The following is a 22,705-nucleotide window of genomic DNA, read 5'->3' on the forward strand; positions in this document are numbered from 1 at the left end:
GATGATGCGCGCTCCCGCATCATCGCTAGGAAAGTGGTTCATCTGCTGGTTTTACCAGCAGATGAGGCGATGATGGATGGTTTTTCATCCATCATCGCCATGTGTGTACGCCTGCCGGGCTGAAAGATTAACCACTTTCAGCCCGGCGGACCGCCCCGCTGCCCCCCCGCCCCCCCGCCCCCGCCTGTCATACTCACGGCTCCCTGCGCTCTCCCTCTGGCCGCCCGGCTGCTGCTGCTGCTGCTCCCCGGCCAGGTGAAACACCCGGCTGGCCCCGCCCCCTCCCTGCACAACACGGAGCAGACAGCACAGAAGTGCTGTCTGCCCAGCTCAACCACCAATGTTTAGATATTTCTACCCACTGCCACCAATGTATTTAAATGCAGCAAATATTATTATTAATATTATATATATATATATATATATATATTATATTATAATATATATATATATATATATATATATATATTATAATATATATATATATATATATATATATATATATATTATTAATATATATATATATATATATTTATATTTATATATATATATATATATATATATATATATATTCCAATGCAGCCGGCACTCAATATTCAAAATCAGCTTGCCCCAGGTGCCAGAAAAGTGAAAAAAATACTGGTCCAATCCCCGCAGGGAAATAACGGCACTCAGGAGACGTTTCTTTGATGCAATAAAATTTGTAATGGATGATAGGGGAACGTTTCGGGGGTTTAGTCCCGTCTTCAGCCCCACACCTACAGCAAAGAACATTACAACCAAAACACATTTTATACTTACCAGGTCCCAGGTGTTCCGCTCAGACGCCGGCTGCACGCATCCCGCTCCCGGAAGTGAACTGCGAACCACAAACGGGAAGTGACGCTGCCGATCAGTCACCAGGCAACCTCCGGCGTGCGTCTCATTCACCCGGAAGCTGAGCGTTCCAGGCACCTCACGTAGCCTGAATCGCACGCCACATCCGGGGAGTGACGTCGCTAGTCAGTCACCCAGCAACCCCCGGCCTGCGTCTCAGCAACCCGGAAATCGTGCGTTCCACGTACCTCACAGGGCTTGAACACAATGCGCCTATACTAAACGGGCACCCAGGACTGGCACAATATAATAAAAAGACACCACATACCATACTGATCCAGCTCCAGCCGCCTGGAGGGATAATGGATAGCCAAAAGTTAGGAAGGTCCTACCAGGAACACAGCCTCAGGTCATGCATCCAAATGCAGGAAACCTCCGTCACATGACAACCATAACTCTCGATGGCATGCTGGGCCATTTGACCAGTGGGTGGAATCTATAAGAAAAAAATATAACACAATATAAATACATAAATATACAAAAGGCAGTACATGAAACACCATATACATATAACACATGCTGACTAAAGAGCACACTAATCAGATTGAGGAGAAACACAGATTAATGGGAAAACTAGAGGCCTATCACTATTAATTAAGAAAGGCTGTTCCAATTAATCTTTTCATTCAAACCATCAGGGTGAATGGTCCCCAACCGGAAGATCCATTCAGATTCCCTAATGAGCAATTTCTTGGCTCTGTTACCCCCACGCAGGGATTCCCCAATATGATCAAACATGAAATATTTCAGCGTTGAGATCGGATGACCTAATCTTTTAAAATGGCGGGCCACCGGCTGATCCACATCCTTCCCCATAAGGGACTGATTTATGGCAGACCGGTGTGCCGCCATTCTCTCCCTAAAAGTACGGGTGGTCTGCCCGATGTAGTGGAGACCACAAGGACATACTATTGCGTACACCACATGAGACATTTTACAGGTTAGGACTTGTCTGATATCAAAAATTTTAGATGAGTGAGGGTGCTTGAACTGTTTGCACACGACCAGGTGTTTACATGTTTCACAGGACAGGCAGCTGTAGCAGCCAGGACGTTTAGTATAGGTGTTCGGAGGTTTGGGAATGCCTCTTCCAGATATATCGGTCCTAACAAGGCGATCCCTGATGTTAGGCCCTCTCCTGAAAGCTGCCAGCGGCCTAAGTTTATTTAATCCTGGCAAGTCACGGTCTGTTTTAATTATTGGCCAGAGTGCATTAGATGCATGACCAATAACTGCACTTGCTGTAGTAAATGAACTGGACCATGGTAAGACCAAAGCGGGGTCTCTGGTTCGGGGGGTGAGCAACTGGTTCCTAGACATCCTCAGCACTTGGTTTTTTTGTTCCAACAAGGTAGAATAATTATAACCCCTGGACACAAATTTAGAAATTAGGGTATCAAGACGTAATTCAACCTCAGAAGGATTACTGATAATTCTCGCCACCCGCATCATTTGAGACCGTGGAAGACCACGTTTCAAAGCTGGTGGGTGGTGACTGGATGACATTAAGAAAGTATTTCTGTCCACGTCTTTAAAAAAGACGTCGGTACAGATTTTGTTATCCACAATGGATACTGCTACATCTAAAAAGTGTGCCTCTGTGGTACTCCATGTTGCTGTGTACTTGATGGTAGAGGTACCTATATTAATCAACTCCAGCATTTCAAGCAGAAGGTCAGGTCCACCCGTCCACAAGATGAATATGTCATCAATATAGCGGGTGAATCTTAGCAAGTGATTGCTCACAATGGGGTTATTCAAAAATTTCTCTTCTTCTTCAAAGAACATGAAAATGTTCGCAAAAGAGGGGGCCACAGGAGACCCCATGGCACACCCTCTTTTTTGCAAGTAACATCAGGGATCGCCTTGTTAGGACCGATATATCTGGAAGAGGCATTCCCAAACCTCCGAACACCTATACTAAACGTCCTGGCTGCTACAGCTGCCTGTCCTGTGAAACATGTAAACACCTGGTCGTGTGCAAACAGTTCAAGCACCCTCACTCATCTAAAATTTTTGATATCAGACAAGTCCTAACCTGTAAAATGTCTCATGTGGTGTACGCAATAGTATGTCCTTGTGGTCTCCACTACATCGGGCAGACCACCCGTACTTTTAGGGAGAGAATGGCGGCACACCGGTCTGCCATAAATCAGTCCCTTATGGGGAAGGATGTGGATCAGCCGGTGGCCCGCCATTTTAAAAGATTAGGTCATCCGATCTCAACGCTGAAATATTTCATGTTTGATCATATTGGGGAATCCCTGCGTGGGGGTAACAGAGCCAAGAAATTGCTCATTAGGGAATCTGAATGGATCTTCCGGTTGGGGACCATTCACCCTGATGGTTTGAATGAAAAGATTAATTGGAACAGCCTTTCTTAATTAATAGTGATAGGCCTCTAGTTTTCCCATTAATCTGTGTTTCTCCTCAATCTGATTAGTGTGCTCTTTAGTCAGCATGTGTTATATGTATATGGTGTTTCATGTACTGCCTTTTGTATATTTATGTATTTATATTGTGTTATATTTTTTTCTTATAGATTCCACCCACTGGTCAAATGGCCCAGCATGCCATCGAGAGTTATGGTTGTCATGTGACGGAGGTTTCCTGCATTTGGATGCATGACCTGAGGCTGTGTTCCTGGTAGGACCTTCCTAACTTTTGGCTATCCATTATCCCTCCAGGCGGCTGGAGCTGGATCAGTATGGTATGTGGTGTCTTTTTATTATATTGTGCCAGTCCTGGGTGCCCGTTTAGTATAGGCGCATTGTGTTCAAGCCCTGTGAGGTACGTGGAACGCACGATTTCCGGGTTGCTGAGACGCAGGCCGGGGGTTGCTGGGTGACTGACTAGCGACGTCACTCCCCGGATGTGGCGTGCGATTCAGGCTACGTGAGGTGCCTGGAACGCTCAGCTTCCGGGTGAATGAGACGCACGCCGGAGGTTGCCTGGTGACTGATCGGCAGCGTCACTTCCCGTTTGTGGTTCGCAGTTCACTTCCGGGAGCGGGATGCGTGCAGCCGGCGTCTGAGCGGAACACCTGGGACCTGGTAAGTATAAAATGTGTTTTGGTTGTAATGTTCTTTGCTGTAGGTGTGGGGCTGAAGACGGGACTAAACCCCCGAAACGTTCCCCTATCATCCATTACAAATTTTATTGCATCAAAGAAACGTCTCCTGAGTGCCGTTATTTCCCTGCGGGGATTGGACCAGTATATATATATATATATATATATAGAAAAACTTTATGTCATACAGACATATGAGGCAGCACTCCTTGTTAATATGAAAAAGTGAAGATTTATTAAGTGGCCAAGGTCCTAGCCACAAAATGGACTGAGATGCAATTGATGGCAGAGGTAGAGAGGCATGGAGACATTAAATAGCATAGTCACCCAAGTACAGCATCACTTTACACAGTCTGGTAGTAGTCAACGGAGCCGTTTCGGCTTATACAGCCTTCATCCTGGACTGACCCACCCTGGGTCAGTCCAGGATGAAGGCTGTATAAGCCGAAACGGCTCCGTTGACTACTCAGTCCATTTTGTGGCTAGGACCTTGGCCACTTAATAAATCTTCACTTTTTCATATTAACAAGGAGTGCTGCCTCATATGTCTGTATGACATAAAGTTTTTCTACAAATTTGCACAGGATCCTGCACCCATCTAAAACATCATATATCATCTAATGTGTGCTATTCCCACCAGTTTTCATATATATATATATATATATATATATATATTATGGCCAGGTAGCGCCCCACTTTCTTCACTGGGGAAGGGGGTGTGATGCGGGCGCCGCGTTGCTCCACGAGGTATCGCTCGGGGGGAGGCTGGCAGGTGATGCGATGAGGACTACCACGTCGGAACCCTTGGAATTCAAACCCAGCCCATTTATAATGAAAGATTTTCAGCAAAGTCTTTCGCCTTCTGAAAATCTCTTGCTCTTTGGGGAAAATGGTTCAGTGTGTACGCACTACTTTGGTGAAAGATATATCTATCAAAGATTTTGGCAAAGTCTTTTAAAATGAAAATCTTCAAGTGTGTATGGGCCTTTCCACCTCCTGAACATCTCTTGCTCTTTGGGGAAAATAGATCAGTGTGTACGCACTATTTTGGTGACAGATATATCTATCAAAGATTTTGGCAAAGTCTTTTGAAATGAAAATCTTCAAGTGTGTATGGGCCTAAGTGTTGCCTTTTGACATGTTACTGCAATTTGAGCAATTTAAGCAACTGTAGCAGATTATTATTGAGTAACCAACTTTGAGTACTAAATGTATTAAATGGATCTGTGCCCATAAGAATATCTTCTTTAGAATATCTAAATGTTGACTACTTGCAAGGTGTTTCCCTGGTAGGCAGTCTCTTAGCATGGAGACAGCAGCCACCAAAGTGTTGCTTAATTGCTGATCTGGTGGCAAAATTTGTTGTATCATGTGTTTTCAAATATTGAATGAAAATTTACTATGGAACAAGATTGTATTCAAATACATATACTCGAATATGGAGTTGGTGCCCCTTTTGCAGCTAACAGCTTCAACTCTTGGGAGTGTTTCTGTGCGAATTTGTGTCCGTTTATTCTGTAGAGCATTTATGAGTCCAGGCACTAATGTTGGATGAGAAAGCCTGGCTCACAGTCCCCATTCCAGTTCATCCCAAAGGTGCTCAATAGAGTTGAGGTCAGGGCTCTATATAGCCAATCAAGTTCTTTCACACAACTCATAAAACCATGTCTTTATAGTTCTTGCTTTGTGCACTGGGTCACAGTCATGTTGGAATAGAGAAGGGCCTTCCCCAAACAAAGTTAAGCCCTGTACACATGCTTAGATTTGCTTTAGATTTGATGTTAGATTCGATTTTCTATTAGATCTGGCATTAGATCATCCCATTCGATTTGGCATTAGATCTGTACTTTTGCATTCGATTCGATTTAGATTTCACAATGTAGGCACAATGTACTCATTCGATTTACTGGATCGAATTCGAGATTTCCTTGGCTGCACAGTAGATTTTTCTATTCTATTGTGAGAAAACGGGAGCGCGCATTGAATCGAATGCAGATCGAAAGTGTCCTAAAAACCATTCGATGTGGATTCGATTTTGCTTCTATAAGCAAAATCGAATCGAAAACAGGGAAAAATCTAAGCGTGTGTACACAGCTTTAGTCATAGCATTCTTGAGAATGCCTTCGTATGCTGAAGCATTAAGATTGCCCTTCGCTTAAAATAAGTGATCTAGCCCAGTGGTTCTCAATCTCAGCCCTCAAGGACCCCCAACAGTGCATGTTTTCCAGGTCTCCACACACAATCAAAGGTGAAATAATTAGCTCCACCTATGATCTTTTAAAATGTGTCAGTGGCGAAGGAGTACACCTGTGCACCTGCCAGGTGACCTGGAAAATGTGCACTGTTGGGGGTCCTTGAGGACTGAGGTTGAGAACCACTGATCTAGCCCAAACCCTGAAAAATAGCCCCATATTATCCCTCCTCCACCAATTTTTACTGTTGGCATAATGCAGTCAGGCAGATAACGTTATATGGACATCTTGCAGACCCTAGCTAGCAATCACATAGAAAAGTGTGATTTGTCATTATGCAGTTTTCACTGCTCCACAGTTCAGTGTCAGTGTGATTTACACCACTCCATCCCCACTTGATGCAAGGCTTGCATGCTGCTGATTGGCCATGGAAACCCACTACACTTTTGTGCTTACATTAATGGAAGTGGAAATTTGGAGCTCTTCAGGTATGGAATCAGCAGTGTAGGTGGCATTTATGCATCATGCATCTTAAGGAGCCCATACACGCTGCGATGCGGGCTGTGCGATGCGTGCTTTGAGGTGCGCGCTACTGCGGCACCTCATCGCACAGTACAAAAAGTATGTGCTTGAACATTCTTTTTGTATTTAGTTTTCATCACATTGCATGCACAGGGCACGCAATGCGATGTGATGCGTGCTACTTAAGCACGGAACGCACGCCCGTGTCAGGATGTGTATGGGCGGCATTAGTACTCACTTATTTTAAGTGGTCTTCTGCTTTGTGGCTGTTGTTCCTAAATACTTTCACTTTCTAAAATAACCCTCCCGGAATGGCCGGGAGGGTCCCGGTAATCGGGCCCCCCTCCCGGCCCCCCGGAAAGGGGGTCAAGCCTCCCAGAAGGATGCCAGACTTCCGAGACCCCCCCCCCCTCTCGGCAGGGGGGTCCATGGGAGAAAATGATGCAAATTGTGTCTTTGTAGCCTTGCCCCCCACTGTGCAATGCCTAAAATACCAGCATTGCACGATAAAGGGCGTGGCCATGATCATGCTGACCCCACCCCCACACCGGATCATCCACTACCCCCCTCTGCCTCACTGAACTGGCTGCCCTCTCAAGGAGGGGGCAGCCAGAAAGTAGGCAACCCTGATTTACAGTTTACTGTGCAAACTGTCTTATTAAAAAAGGTGGCATCTTATCACAGTACCACGTTTGAAGTCACTTCAAAACAACCCATTATGGATCGTAAATGTTTGTAAATGGAGACTTCATGGTTGGAGGTTTGATTTTATTAATCTGTGGCAATGGGTTTTATTAATACACCTGAAATCAATAATAAACACGTTGACCAAAATATTTTTTTCCATATATTGTGTCATTCTGTCACAGGGAGGTTGGTGACACCTTGCCAATAATTTACGAGTATGTTAAGGTGGTCAGAAGCAGTGTTCCCTCTAAGCTGTGCGCGCGTGCGCGCGCACACAACACGTCGAGCGTGCGCACAGACATTACAACGGAGCGCACAAAGCATCAGTGGTCCCTTTTTGCAGTTGTGGACACAATTAATGTGTGTTTCACCCATTAACTACATTGTGTGCTGTGTTTTGAATGTTTAAATGTTTAATATCATTTTGAAGTAAAGTTAACACAAATGCTGAACGTGATTTTCCAGTTATATATAAGTGACGCACAAAAATGTTAATTTCCTTCCACAGTTGCACAGCCAAAATCTTTTGCCGCACACAGCCTTCGTAAAATTAGAGGGAACATTGGTCAGAAGTACACCGTACTTGAGGGTTAAGCTGCACTATTGTACTTTATTTCATTAGTCACTGCACGAGAATCAGCAGTAGCACAATGATTGGCAATACTTCCTCACACACTGTGGTAAAGGCTTCAGTCTCTAATACCTCTTTCAGACATACTACCTGGGATTTTAGACCTGGTTCAAACCCGGGTTTTTAAAAATCCCGGGTCCATTGCAGGTGTGCAGGACCCGGGATTTTAGAGGACTTAAATCCCGGGTAGAGCCTTTCAGACATACCCTAGTCCCAGGATTGTGCACGTGAAAAATCCTGGGATTTGTCTGAATGTCTGAAAGGGGTATGAGCAAACCAATTTCAGTGTGGAGTCTAGTGCCCTCTTTGGGTTCTTGATAAGGAGCCACTTCACACTTTGTTTTACCAATTTTCATAGAAATTCTGCTGAAAATAGCTTTCTATTCAACATTAATTCCACTTTCAAAAAAGTTAGAAACAAATCACGCTACAGAATCAACCTGTAATTGCAGGTATAGGAACTACTTGTTAACATCACACTGTAAGCGTTCTGCTTTGAAACTCCCTGTCTTATACAGAGGGCACTCTGGCCCGAATACACCATGAATGGACATTCTGGAACTGCAGAGAGATAGCCAGCTGAATCACTAGCAGACAGTACCTTGCTGGGACAGAATCATCTGCCTGTGTTCTACCCTTCTACTGTATGAGAACTTTGCCATGATTTCTACCATTTCATCTTTATCTTTATAATACTTTGGGCCAAATGTAATAGGGTGCGCGTTTCAGAAAGTGAGAGATTTTGGGAGAGTTTTCCCATGTTTTTTAAAGCAGTACTCAATTACACTGCAAAACCAGGTTGATTTTGCCATGTAAATGATTGCTGCTTTAACCCCTTCCCGACATTTGACGTACATTTACGTCATGGTCGGGAAGTACTTCCCGACACATGGCATAAATGTACGTCATGCCATTTAACTGCCACCGCGTCTATAGACGCGGTGACAGTTTAAACATGTCTGCTGTCCCTGACAGCAGACATGTCCCTGCATGCCTAGGGGGGGCTGCGATGCCGCCCCCCCGTCGGCGATCGCTGTGATTGGCTGTTCAGTGTGAACAGCCATTCACAGCGTTTTCTGTGTCACCGGCGAATAACGTTCGCCGGTGACACGGGATCGGAGGTGATTGGTGCTGTAAAGTACAGCACCAATCACCGCGGGGTGTAAGGGTGACACTGGTGTCACCCCACCTCACCCCGCCCGCCCCCAAAGGCCGTGATTGGTTCGTCGGACCGACGAACCAATCACAGCCATGGAGGGGGGTTTAAACTAACGGTGACTGCACTGCAGACGCCATTCCGGTCTGGAATTGCGTGCAGTGCGGTCACCGTGCCTAGCTGCCGCAGTATACTGACCTGAACTTTGCAAAATACTTACCTGATCACTGCCTGGATCTTGCTACTTCTTGTGACTTCCTGTGCTGTGTTGTGCTGCTGCAGTGTCATCGAGTTATAGATAGAGAGATAGAGATAGAGAGAGATAGAGAGGGCTAGTGACAGAGAGTGCTATATTTTGTGCTGCTGCAGTGTGATAGAGTTATAGATAGAGAGATAGAGAGAGATAGAGAGCGATAGAGAGATAGTGACAGATTGTGCTATATATTTTTTATATAACTGACTGCTGCCCCCCCTTTTGTGCTGATCAGTATAAATTAATTGATCAGCAACTTTTTGGGGGCGCAGGTTTTTTTTTTTATATATATATATATATATATACCTGTCAGTGCTGCTGCTGCAGTGTCATAGAGTGATAGATAGTGAGAGATAGAGAGATAGAGAGAGATAGTGACAGAGAGTGACAGAGACTGCTATATTTTGTGTCTGCTGCCCCCCTTTTGTGCACCCCCAGCAACTTTTTGGGGGTGCAGGGGTTATTTTTCATATATATAACTGTCAGTGCTGCTGCTGCAGTGTCATAGAGTGATAGATAGTGAGAGATAGAGAGATAGAGAGAGATAGTGACAGAGAGTGATAGAGAGTGCTATATTTTGTGTCTGCTGCCCCCGCCTTTTGTGCTGATCACTATATCTGAGGTGATCAGCAACTTTTTGGGGGTGCAGAGGTTTTTTGTTTTTTTATATATACCTGTCAGTTGCTGCCAGTTGCACTGTCAGTTGCACCAAAGGTTGTGCACCTGCTGCCCCTCACTGGTAATCAGTGTCGCATCAGTGATCACCTTTTTTTTTTTTTGAGGGTGCTGTGGGGTCTTTTTTTAATTTTTTTTTTACACACACTGTGATTTTGTGGGTGTCCTGTGGCCACTGTGCGCTGATCAGTGACGTACATCACTGATCAGCTTTTTCGGCACAGGGTTGATCTATTTTTTTTTTTTTTTTTATCAAATTCCTGTTGCCTTTGAGCGCTGTTCAGTGACGGACGTTACTGACCAACATCTGTGCTCAATTTTTGGCGCAGGACCTTTTTTTTTTTTTTTTTTAACCCCTTCAATTTTTTTTTTTTTTAACCCCATCAATTTTTTTTTTTTTTATTGGAATCAAATTCCTGTATAAAGTATTTTTTTTTTTCTGCACTACATACACACTACACACTACATACCCCCCTGGTTGAAATAAAGTTTGTACCCCCCCTACACTATACACGTGTTGAAACATTTCACTACCAGAAACACAAAAATAAAAATGGCATCCCAAATGTCATCCCAAATGTCATCCCAGTCATCCAGAAGAATGTATTCAGCGGAGGAGGCATATGCCATGCTTGCCTCTGACTCTGACACAGCCAGTGAGGCAAGCGGGGAATTTGAAGGATTCATCTTAAGCTCCTCTTCCTCCTCTAGTGATGAGGGACCCCCTCAAAGACGCCCCCGTAGAGCAGCTGAGACCCCCCCCCCAATAATTGATCTCGTATGGACCCCACCACCAGACAATTTTGAGCCCCAGGTTCCTGAGTTTTTGGCCATCCCAGGAATCCAATTTGATTCCACAGGTCTCAGAGAAATTGACTTTTTCAAATTATTTTTCTCTGATGATTTTATAAATTTAATGGTGGACCAAACTAATTTATATGCCCAGCAGTTTATTGCTCAAAACCCCACGTCATCATTTGCTAGGTGGACCCCTGTAGATGCAGTAGAGATGATGACATTTTGGGGTCTGGTGTTTCATATGGGCATAGTAAAAAAGCCAGAAATTAGGCAATATTGGAGTACAGATGTTCTGTACAGCACCCCACTTTACCGTATGGCCATGACCCGGAATCGTTTTGAGTTAATCCTTAAATTTTTGCATTACAACGATAATGCACAGTGCCCACCCAGAGATGATCCCACCTTTGACCGGCTATTCAAAGTCAGGCCGGTCATTGATCACTTCAGTGCCAAATTTGAAGAGATGTACATCCCAGATAAATTCATTTGCATAGACGAGTCCCTTATACATTTTAAAGGAAGGGTTAAATTCCGCCAGTACCTTCCCAGTAAGAGGGCAAGGTATGGCATAAAAATGTATAAGCTGTGTGAAAGCACCTCAGGGTACACCCACAGGTTTAGGGTATATGAAGGGAAGGATTCAAGAATTGAACCGCCAGAATGCCCCCCCTCCCTCGTAGGTGTTAGTGGAAAAATTGTCTGGGATTTAGTGCACCCCTTCCTGGATAAAGGTTATCACCTCTATGTGGATAACTTTTACACCAGCATCCCCCTGTTTAAGGCCCTTGGTTCAAGAGGTACAGCAGCTTGCGGTACTGTGCGCAAGAACCAAAGAGGCCTCCCAAAAACGCACATTGCCCAAGTAATGAGAAGGGGTGAAAGCAGGGGAATATGCACCGAAAATATGTTGTTGGTCAAATATAAGGACAAGAGGGATGTCCTTATACTGACAACAATTCACGGAGACAGTACCACCTCCGTCCCTGTACGAGGTACCAGTACCCACACCTCAAAACCTAATTGTATCCTGGATTACAATAGGTACATGGGCGGAGTGGATCTTTCAGATCAGGTACTGAAGCCGTACAGTGCCCTGCGGAAAACAAAAATCTGGTACAAGAAGCTGGCCGTGTATATCATCCAGATGGCACTGTATAACGCTTACGTGCTATTCCGTTCTACCAGCCAGAGGGGGACATTTATGCACTTTCAAGAGGAAGTCATAAAGGGCCTAATATTTGGGAACCAGCAGGCAGAGGGCCCCAGTACTTCTAGTACTGGCCCCCGTATTGTACCAGGGCAGCATTTTCCTGATGAAATCCCCTCCACTGGAAAAAAGGGCAGGACACAAAAAAGGTGCAAAGTTTGCTATAAAAAGGGAATAAGAAAGCAAACTATTTTCCAGTGTGACACTTGCCCCGACAAACCCAGCCTATGTATAAAGGAGTGTTTTAAAATATACCACACATCTATGGATTTTTAGGTTCATCATTTCACCGTGCTTCGGGGGTCTTGCTAATGCCACATAGCTATTAGAAATAACTTGGGCCCTTATTCTGATTGACGCGGACTTTACCGCGTACTTACGGATCGCGTCTTTATGGCGTCTGCGCATGCGTGGAGAACGCTACGCGCATGTGCCACGCCTTGACTCGGTACCAGTTCGGCCAAATCCCGTCCAAAACTGTTCACCGCTATCTGTCGGGAAATAGGGGCGTATTATGGGCGTCATGCGGAATGACACATGGGCGTAGTTTCAAAGTGGGCAAAACGGGGCGGAAACATGGGCGGACACGGGGGAGTACACTTATGTTGGGGGGCGTACATTCGGAAACCACTCCGAATGCACGCGATCAAAAAGGGCAGAAATGTGCGGTGTCCACAAGTGTACTATTGCTTTGCGGACACCACTCGTTCATGCGCTAGGCGAACATACGCCTAATGACTACAACCATTAACACCTGAACCCAATAGAATCTACTCCTTTACTCATTACTCACTAATAGGACGCTTGTCAGTGCTTTAATTGAAACCATTGCTGCTTCAAGGAAACCTTACTAGTCCCCCACATATGCTGTACTTGTCAGACACTTTAAAACTGCTAACAATGGACATGACAGAATATTAATACTAGCAATACACATGTGTATTCGACATGTTCCAAATAAGCAGTTTTTTATGAGGATAGGTAATTGAATAAGTGGGTCATGTGATGTATTGCAGAAGATACTTCATAGTGGGTTGTTTGGCGTAAATACTCCGCTTACGTGCGGTAGCACCGCTTGGCTCCCGTTCGGATGCGGTATTCCCGAGCATACCTGTAATACTCTGTAATACCGTGCCGAATCGGAGTGTTTCTCCCGCACACGCATGCTTTGTATGTCGTCCGTAAACACGCCCTGTTCTTAAAGAGTGAGTCCGTCCGAATGCGGAGGACACGTGGGCGTTTCGACGGACGATGGCCGCATGCGGCAAAACGCCGTGGCGTGCGGACCGCTCCGTAAGAATGCGGGAATTTCCGCACAGATCAGAATGAGGGCCCTGGTGAGGTGTCACAGGCAGTTTGTGAGAGAAAATTGGAAAAATTAGAATTTAGTTTAAACCAACATGCGACCTTTTAACAAGAAAATTCTTATGGGGTACTGGGTTGGTGGTGCTCCCAAAAGATTCAGCAGGATGACTGAATTAAATTCGGTGTCATAGGAGAGACATAGGGAGAACAAAAGGTTTTTGGGGCACACTTGAAATTTTAAGATAGTGAAAAGATGGTGTACACATGGGTGACATAAAATCTAACCTTTATTGATAACACTTTTAAAAAAGCATATAAGCACACGTCAATTAAGTACAAAGAACATTTTCAAGAGAGAATTGATTAAAAACATATATCAATCAGCATATGAGTATATCTACGGAGTTTATTTTATAATCGTAATATACAATGCAGACAAAAACGAAATTGTAATGCTATAATCGTCAAGTGGGCGAAAATGGTTTGGCAGGGAATTTACCAGACCGTAATTATTTGAACAAGGCAAATCAACACAAGATAATAGTATAATAATAGCATGCACATAAATGTTGCAGAGACTAGTAATGTTTTGTGGTCTTGCTTCAGACCTTCCTGTGACAACAAATAATGGACCCAAAAGTAATGATAAAAGTAACAGGTTTATATTACTATTGTTGAAGCGGGATTTAATGGGTAAAGGGAGAAATAAGAATGCTCTTCGTATACATTCGCTGCTTCTGCTGTCGGAGTGTGTGATACAGCACTGGATATTCCCTGATGGTCTCCCAGGAGGTACTGATCCAGCCAGTCGCTGCTTAGCTGCTGAGTTCAGATGGGATCAGGCGGCCCAGCGATGTATGGCTGTATATAGCATTAGATGAGAGAGCCTCAAATGAAACTAGGAGCCAGTTGTCACTTCTGCTTTTCCCCGATGTGGCTCAGGAGAATGAGAGAGTGAGCGAGTCCAGATGAGAGATAATAATAGATTAGAATGAAAGAGGAAAGATCAGAAGGGTAAGGAGAGGCCTGCTCTCAGAATAATGATATATGTGCCCACTGCTGGATTCAATGGATTCGTGGTCACTTGAGCCAGTAATGGGGAATACTGCGCACAATGCCACATGCAGGGGTGAGTAAGGTCTTTATAAATCATAAATCATAGTATGTGCAAGATATATCAATTCATCAGCAACATACATCACAGCATGTGGTTCAAGGTATGTATCAAGACAGTATAACCCAGCGTATTGGTTAAGGACACCAAATACATGAAACCAAACCACAGGAGATACAGACAGTGATTATCAATTTAATTGCCTATTACTCAACAGCTGTAGTAGAAGGTTTTAAATTGGGGTAGTTGGTAATAATTCAATAGTAACAGCAATGGAGTGGGTAGGGGAATTGAAGAGATAGTATGGGATAGTCAATAAAGCAAAACAACAATAGTGTGCAATTAAATTTTTAAATTTATAACCTGCGGGTCACATTAATCGGAGCTCAATTTCTCATATGGTGGACACCTAATTTATAGCGTGCCCCATATGATATCGCATAGAGGTCCTGCTCAGTGGCGGTATTAGGACCAAAGGTCCCGCTCAGTGGCGGTCTCAGAGTGTGTGCGCATCAGACACAGAGTCTGTGCGCCACCGGTAATCTGTGAAATAGAAAGCAGATTACCTCGTATCAAATGCCGGCAGTATCAGCGCGTGGGGAGATGAGCCGTGCGGTGAGAGCCTCTACCGTCTAAATCACTCCGGCCGCGCTGCTCTGAGAAGGACAGCGGGAGGGATCTGAGTGGCTGGATAGTTCCCTGACGTCAGAAGACACGTGTTTCGCCCCGATTGGGCTTGATCACAATGACGTGCTGGACTGGGGATTCCCAGTCTGTATAAAAGAGGTTTGGCAGGCCAATCCTGCGTTAGGAAAATTGATGGACATAAGCATGTTCCAATAAGAAAAGGGGGTGTGTGGAAGCCGCTGGTGGTTGTAATTATGACATTCACCTGAGCTTTTAGTAGCTGAGGAAAATGATTACGTTCGACTGACGGCACCCTTAATACTGTGCTGAGATTGTGGGTTTAGGACTAAATTATTGTAAGTAAACATTTATTAGGATATTGAAAATGAGACACCGATGGTGTCTATTGTCATTAAAGACTAATGATTGGCATAATTTGTGTCGACTATGGTTGACATAAGTTGTGTCGACTATTGGCACCCTTATGCGGTATTAAATTAAATAGGTAAAATAATGAATGTGTGGTGATTACCACTGGGTGACATGTTAGAAGTTATGAGAGCATAGAGATAATGCTGAGAAAGGTATTGATAAATATGACACTGTTGGTGTCAGATAGGATTAAATTGTAAAGGAAGCTAGGTTTGATCAATTAAGTGACAACCTATTGTAGTCAACATAGTTAGTGTCGACTAATGGTACCAAGTTTGATATTATTACAATATTACTTGGAGTGTGGAGATATTAATGTGGGGAAATAAAAATGAGAAAGAGGAGATAAAAGAATTAAACAAATTAATCTTGGACTTGAGTGGTCTGAGTGGAGACCAGTATAGTGGCCTTGCCGTAGACATGGGTATAATGGGTTATTATAATGACAGCTACATTGGGTCTAGAATCTAGTAAGATTGGAATATCATAGTGGTTTATCCGTTCTGAAAGAAAAAGATATATAGCATGAAAGTATACATTATATATCGCATATTTGGCATATTTTGGCAATTGACCATCCCCCATTTTGGTGTATCACAAGGTATGATGTTGTAATCATAGTAACGTCACTGTAATATTAACTTGATAGTTATATTGATACACAATGAGGATAACAATTTCTATTATAATGTATTAAAGGTGGATAACCAAATGATATATATAAGGATAAAAATTAATGTATTACGCTCATATTAACAAAGGTATTAGTGGCTTATTGACTAGACTAATTGAATCATTAGGTAGCAAGCTGTCCAGATGGCCCGTATGTCCTAGAAGAGAAAACGTAGTGTTTAAACAGGATTTTTACAGGATTTTTACAAGTTGTGTAACCAGATTGGCACAAGATGGTTCAAAGACAATTTCCCTACTGGTCGGACCAAGGATTTTGCGAGAATATTTCGATTAAATCTATTGATGGATAACTGTAAATTTGGATAGGGTCTAATTATTGGGAGTGGATGAGGTATATCAGAGGAATGAGCTGAAATTGATGTCTTCGTTAAGACCTTTTGGAGAAAGAGTATCAAGCTGAAAGATCCACCAGCTCTCTTTTTGCAACAAAGTTTGGTTTATGTCACCCCCTCTACGTCCAAGATGGATTTGTTCAAGTCCTGAAAATGTCAGTAGAGAAGTATCCGAGTTGTGGTATTTAAGGAAATGCCTAGCTACTGAGGTTAGTTGTTTCATCTTCACTTTATCAGTAGCCGCATTCCTTATATTCCTTATATTCCCAATATGCAAAATGGGGTCACTTGTGGGGGGGTTCCACTGTATTGGTGCTTCGGGGGTCTTGCTAATGCGACATAGCACCCACCAAAATTCCACCAGAATCTGAGCTGCAAAATCCAAATATCACTCCTTCCCTTCTGAGTCCTGCCATTTTTTGGTCACACATGAAGCATTGCCGTACTCGGGAGAAATTGGGGCACAGATTTTGGGGTGCTTTTTCTCCTTCATACCTTCTGAAAATGAAAAATTTTGAGCCAGAACTGCATTTTTGTGTAAAAAATTTAATTTTTTTTTATTTTCACTGCCCAGTTGTACCACAATTGGTGAAACCCCTGGGGGTTTAAAATGTACATTATACCCCTAGATGAATTCCCAGAGGGGTGTAGTTTGCAAAATGGGGTCACTTGTGGGGGGCTTCCACTGTATTGGTGCTTCGGGGGTCTTGCTAATGCCACATAGCACCCACCATTCATTCCACCAGAATCTGAGCCGCAAAATCCAAAAATCACTCCTTCCCTTCTGAGTCCTGCCATGCACCCAACTGGTATTTTTTGGTCACATGTGAGGTATTGCCGTACTCGGGAGAAATTGGGGCACAGATTTTGGGGTGCTTTTTCTCCTTCATACCTTATGAAAATGAAAAATTTTGAGCCAGAACTGCATTTTTGTGTAAAAAAAATGTAATTTTTCATTTTCACTGCCCAGTTGTATCAAAATTGGTGAAACCCCTGGGGGTTTGAAATGTACACTATACCCCTAGATGAATTCCCTGAGGGGTGTAGTTTGCAAAATGGGGTCACTTGTGGGGGTGTTCCACTGTATTGGTGCTTTGGGGGTCTTGCTAATGCGACATAGCACCCACCAACATTCCACCACCAAAAATCACTCCTTCCCTTCTGAGTCCTGCCATGCACCCAACTGGTATTTTTTGGTCACATGTGAGGCATTGCCATACTCGGGAGAAATTGGGGCACAGATTTTGGGGTGCTTTGTCGCCTTCATTCCTTGTGAAAATGAAAAATTTTGAGCCAGAACTGCATTTTTGTGTAAAAAATGTAATTTTTCAGTTGCACAGCCCAGTTGTATCAAAATTGGTGAAACCCCTGGGGGTTTGAAATGTACACTATACCCCTAGATGAATTCCCTGAGGGGTGTAGTTTGCAAAATGGGGTCACTTGTGGGGGGGTTCCACTGTATTGGTGCTTCGGGGGTCTTGCTAATGCGACATAGCACCCACCAAAATTCCACCAGAATCTGAGCTGCAAAATCCAAATATCACTCCTTCCCTTCTGAGTCCTGCCATTTTTTGGTCACACATGAAGCATTGCCGTACTCGGGAGAAATTGGGGCACAGATTTTGGGGTGCTTTTTCTCCTTCATACCTTCTGAAAATGAAAAATTTTGAGCCAGAACTGCATTTTTGTGTAAAAAATTTAATTTTTTTTTATTTTCACTGCCCAGTTGTACCACAATTGGTGAAACCCCTGGGGGTTTGAAATGTACATTATACCCCTAGATGAATTCCCAGAGGGGTGTAGTTTGCAAAATGGGGTCACTTGTGGGGGGCTTCCACTGTATTGGTGCTTCGGGGGTCTTGCTAATGCGACATAGCACCCACCAACATTCCACCAGAATCTGAGCTGCAAAATCCAAAAATCACTCCTTCCCTTCTGAGTCCTGCCATGCACCCAACTGGTATTTTTTGGTCACATGTGAGGCATTGCCATACTCGGGAGAAATTGGGGCACAGATTTTGGGGTGCTTTGTCTCCTTCATTCCTTGTGAAAATGAAAAATTTTGAGCCAGAACTGCATTTTTGTGTAAAAAATGTAATTTTTCATTTTCACTGCCCAGTTGTATCAAAATTGGTGAAACCCCTGGGGGTTTGAAATGTACACTATACCCCTAGATGAATTCCCTGAGGGGCGTAGTTTGCAAAATGGGGTCACTTGTGGGGGGGTTCCACTGTATTGGTGCTTTGGGGGTCTTGCTAATGCGACATAGCACCCACCAACATTCCACCAGAATCTGAGCTGCAAAATCCAAAAATCACTCCTTCCCTTCTGAGTCCTGCCATGCACCCAACTGGTATTTTTTGGTCACATATGAGGCATTGCCATACTCGGGAGAAATTGGGGCACAGATTTTGGGGTGCTTTGTCTCCTTCATTCCTTGTGAAAATGACAAATTTGGAGCCAGAACTGCATTTTTGTGTAAAAAAATTAATTTTTCATTTTCACTGCCCAGTTGTACCACAATTGGTGAAACCCCTGGGGGTTTGAAATGTACACTATACCCCTAGATGAATTCCCTGAGGGGTGTAGTTTGCAAAATGGGGTCACTTGTGGGGGGTTCCTAACTTTTAGCATCTTATGGTGCCTAGAAACCTACATGGTGCCTAAAAAATAATCTCATAAAAAGGAGGCTCCAAAATCAAGTAGGTGCTCCTTCTATTATAAAGCCTGTGGTTTGGTCAACGTGCACACTAGGGCCACATATAGGATATTTATGAAAACAAAAGAATTGGGGGAATCAATTTTTAGTCACATTTCTCTAGTAAAATGTACTGTGTTCCTTAGAAAAATGTATTAAAATTGCAAATCTGCAAAAAAAATGAAATTTTGAAATTTCACCTACACTTTGTTTTAATTCCTGTGAAACACCTAAAGGGTTAACAAACTTCCAAAATGCTGTTTTGAATACTGTGAGGGGTGCAGTTTTTGAAATGGCATCATTTATGGGGGTGTCTCACATACAAGTCCCTCAAAGTCACATCAGAACTGAACTGGTCCCTAAAAAAATCAGTGTTTGAAATTTTCTTGAAAATTTGAGAATTTGCTATTCATATTGTAAGCCTCCTAGTGTCCAAAAAAATTAAAAGGAAGTTGAAATAATGATGGAAACATAAAGTAGACATATGGTCTATGTTAGTTATTAACTATTTTGAGTGGTATGATTATTTGTCTCACAAGCAGAAAATTTAACATTTTGCAAATTGCTAAATTTTCCATTTTTTTCCGACATTTTGGTATTTTTCACAAAAAAACACAGACTGTATCGACGAAAATTTACCACTAACTTGAAGTACAATGTGTCACGAAAAAACAATCTCAAAATCACTGGGATAAGTAAAAGCAAAAAAAAGTTATCCCCACTTAAGTGATACATGTCAGATTTGAAAAAAAAGGGCTCTGTCAGGAAGGCAAAAACATGCTGTGTCAGGAAGGGGTTAAAAAACATGTGAAAACTCTCCCAAAATCTCTCACTTTCTGAAACTCTCACCCCATTACATTTGGCCCTCTAATACCCCTTTCAGACATATGGCAAAATCCCAGGATTTTTCACGTGCACAATCCCGGGACTAGGGTATGTCTGAAAGGCTCTACCTGGGATTTTAGTCCTCTAAAATCCCGGGTCCTGCGCACCTGCAAAGGACCCAGGATTTTTAAAAACCCAGGTTTGAACCGGGTCTAAAATCCCGGGTAGTAGGTCTGAAAGGGGTATAACTGATCCTTATTGATGTTTGTTTTAGCCTCTGAACTACAATAATGATTTAGATAGATTTATTCTGATTTAAAGTCTATGGCAGTGATTTTCAACCTTTTCCAACTCGAAGCACACCTATAAGATTTTAAAATTGCTAAGGCACACCATCAGAGCCCCACAGGGGAAAAACACACACAGTGGCCCCGACAGTAATTAAACAAACACAGTGCCCTCCACAATAGTATAAATACACTGTAAGTAATCCACTCAATGTGGAAAATAAATAAAAGGTTAATGCCAGGCCCTACAGTAGGTGGTGTCTTTACAATGATGGCTCTATAAGCTTCTCTCCCAATATAGGATACAGACAGTGCTGTTCTTTAAAAAAAAAAAATGTCCCCCATGGAGCTAGAGGTAGATATAGCGTTTACCCTTACACCTGGACCAGACAACACTTCCATGGTAAGAGCGCTGAATGCTTTTCTCCCGTGTGGGTCCCGACTGCAGCAGCAATATGCTGGCTGAGCCGGGACTTGCGGCTCCGGCTATTTGGTGTGCTGCCTCCTTCCTTAGTGGTGGAACGCAAGTGGAGTGTACAAGCGGCTACTTCCATCTTGATATACAGCGGTAACCAGTTCTCGCAGCAAATGGGAATCGTGTGTGTGGAAGGTTCCTGCAATGTATTTATCCATCTTGGTCCTGAGAGGTCTTGCTGGAGGCAGCAGGTAGCGGCACACCTAGCAACTAGTGTGTCGCGGCACACCAGTTGAAAAAGGCTGGTCTATGGAAATCAACCTTTAGCAAATATACCCATTGGTCTGAAGGACAGGAATAAGTGCTTTCTTATTGGCAGCATATTTTAGTGGTAGGAAATAAAATATAGATGTACAGGCACAGGGGCTGATTAAGGAGGTGGACACAAGATGGATCAGTGAACATATGATAATGCTGTAGGAGCAATCATTTGTAAAGAGACAGACACTACTGTCTTCTCAGATCCACTGCCTGCATCCAAAGAAGCAGCATCAGATCAACATCAGGTACAGTGCATGGATCATTGTACATCTAGCAACCTGTTGCTCAGAATGTCCTTTGCCGACAAGGCCAGTATTTATGTGTAAAAATGGCTGTGGCCCCAAGGGAGCAGGCCTGCAAATACTAGTAATTGTTAATCATGCCGTACCAACCGCTGTCGCAACGGATGGCAATGTTCATTATACTGAGGCTGGGGGGGATGGAGTTATGGTTAGACTGCAGGGAGGAAGTTGTTCCACCCAAGATTTTTAGTTTTGAGTGGACTGAGCAAGCCTACAGACCAATATTCTGATCTTAGCAACAACTAGCTTTCTTGTGGTAGGTATTTAGGTTATCGAACACTGCCTTATTTATCTGCCATAGATTCTCAATGGGCTGGGAACATTTTTCTGTTCCTGGAGGTTTTGTGAATAAACTCTGAGAATAAACTGGGTCTTCTGGAGTGAATGAGACACCTATGGAAGTTTGAAAACAACTGCCAGTGTTCTGAAGTGCTGAAATGGATTTATTATGACATTTTCTATTCTCAATCCTTGAACTCTGCACCATCATGCCTACTTCTGCTTGAAAATTACACAGTTTGAAATGTAAAGTGCATACATGCCCACTCAACAATACACTTGGAACGGTTTGTGCATCTGAAATAACAGTAATAGGAAGAGTTCATGATGCACATTATTGGTTAACAGTCTAATTGGCAAATTTAATGGAGTCTGCTATATATATATATATATATATATATATATATATATATATATATATATATTATATATATATATATATATATATATATATATATATATATATATATATAAAATTTATCCTGGCTACTTTTTGATGCACTCCAATATCATCTAAGCCAGAGGTTCTCAAACTGTGTGCCGTGTCTCCCTGGGGTGTCTGGGACACTTGCAGGGATGCCTTGGGTTGGTGGTCCAGGAGCTATTCAAATGAATTATGGTCAATTTAATAGGAAAAACCACTATTTGTAACTTCCAATCCTAACATATGTTGGCCAGCTGAAGCAAATCATGTCCCTAACCACATGTCACACCCTAAGGATGACCTGTAAACACAGTTTGTTTAATTTAATATATTTTCCTAAATTTCCCAAAAAGAAACTTTTGGCCATGAAAAAAAATACTAATACTCAAGGATGCCCTAATTCAAAAAAGTTTGTGAACTTTCTAGATCTAAGCTATTAAATGAATTTCTATTAGGCAAGTGTTACAATTGATACTTTTTTTCTACTCACAAAACTTGCATCTGTTCTATAAACGTTTGATACTAGGAAACCAAAAATAGATCAATAAAAGCATTCATCTTATATAGATACTTAAAACTAA

The 22,705-nt window shown here is 43.0% G+C and overlaps 1 pseudogene; it reads right to left on the bottom strand.

The window, feature by feature from the left end:
* Positions 1-14,127: 14,127 nt before the first annotated feature.
* LOC146025276 (5S ribosomal RNA) lies at positions 14,128-14,244 on the bottom strand (annotated as a pseudogene).
* Positions 14,245-22,705: the final 8,461 nt, after the last annotated feature.

This window comes from Crinia signifera, chromosome 7, assembly GCF_055691185.1.
Source record: "Crinia signifera chromosome 7, ASM5569118v1, whole genome shotgun sequence".
NCBI lineage: Eukaryota > Metazoa > Chordata > Amphibia > Anura > Myobatrachidae > Crinia > Crinia signifera.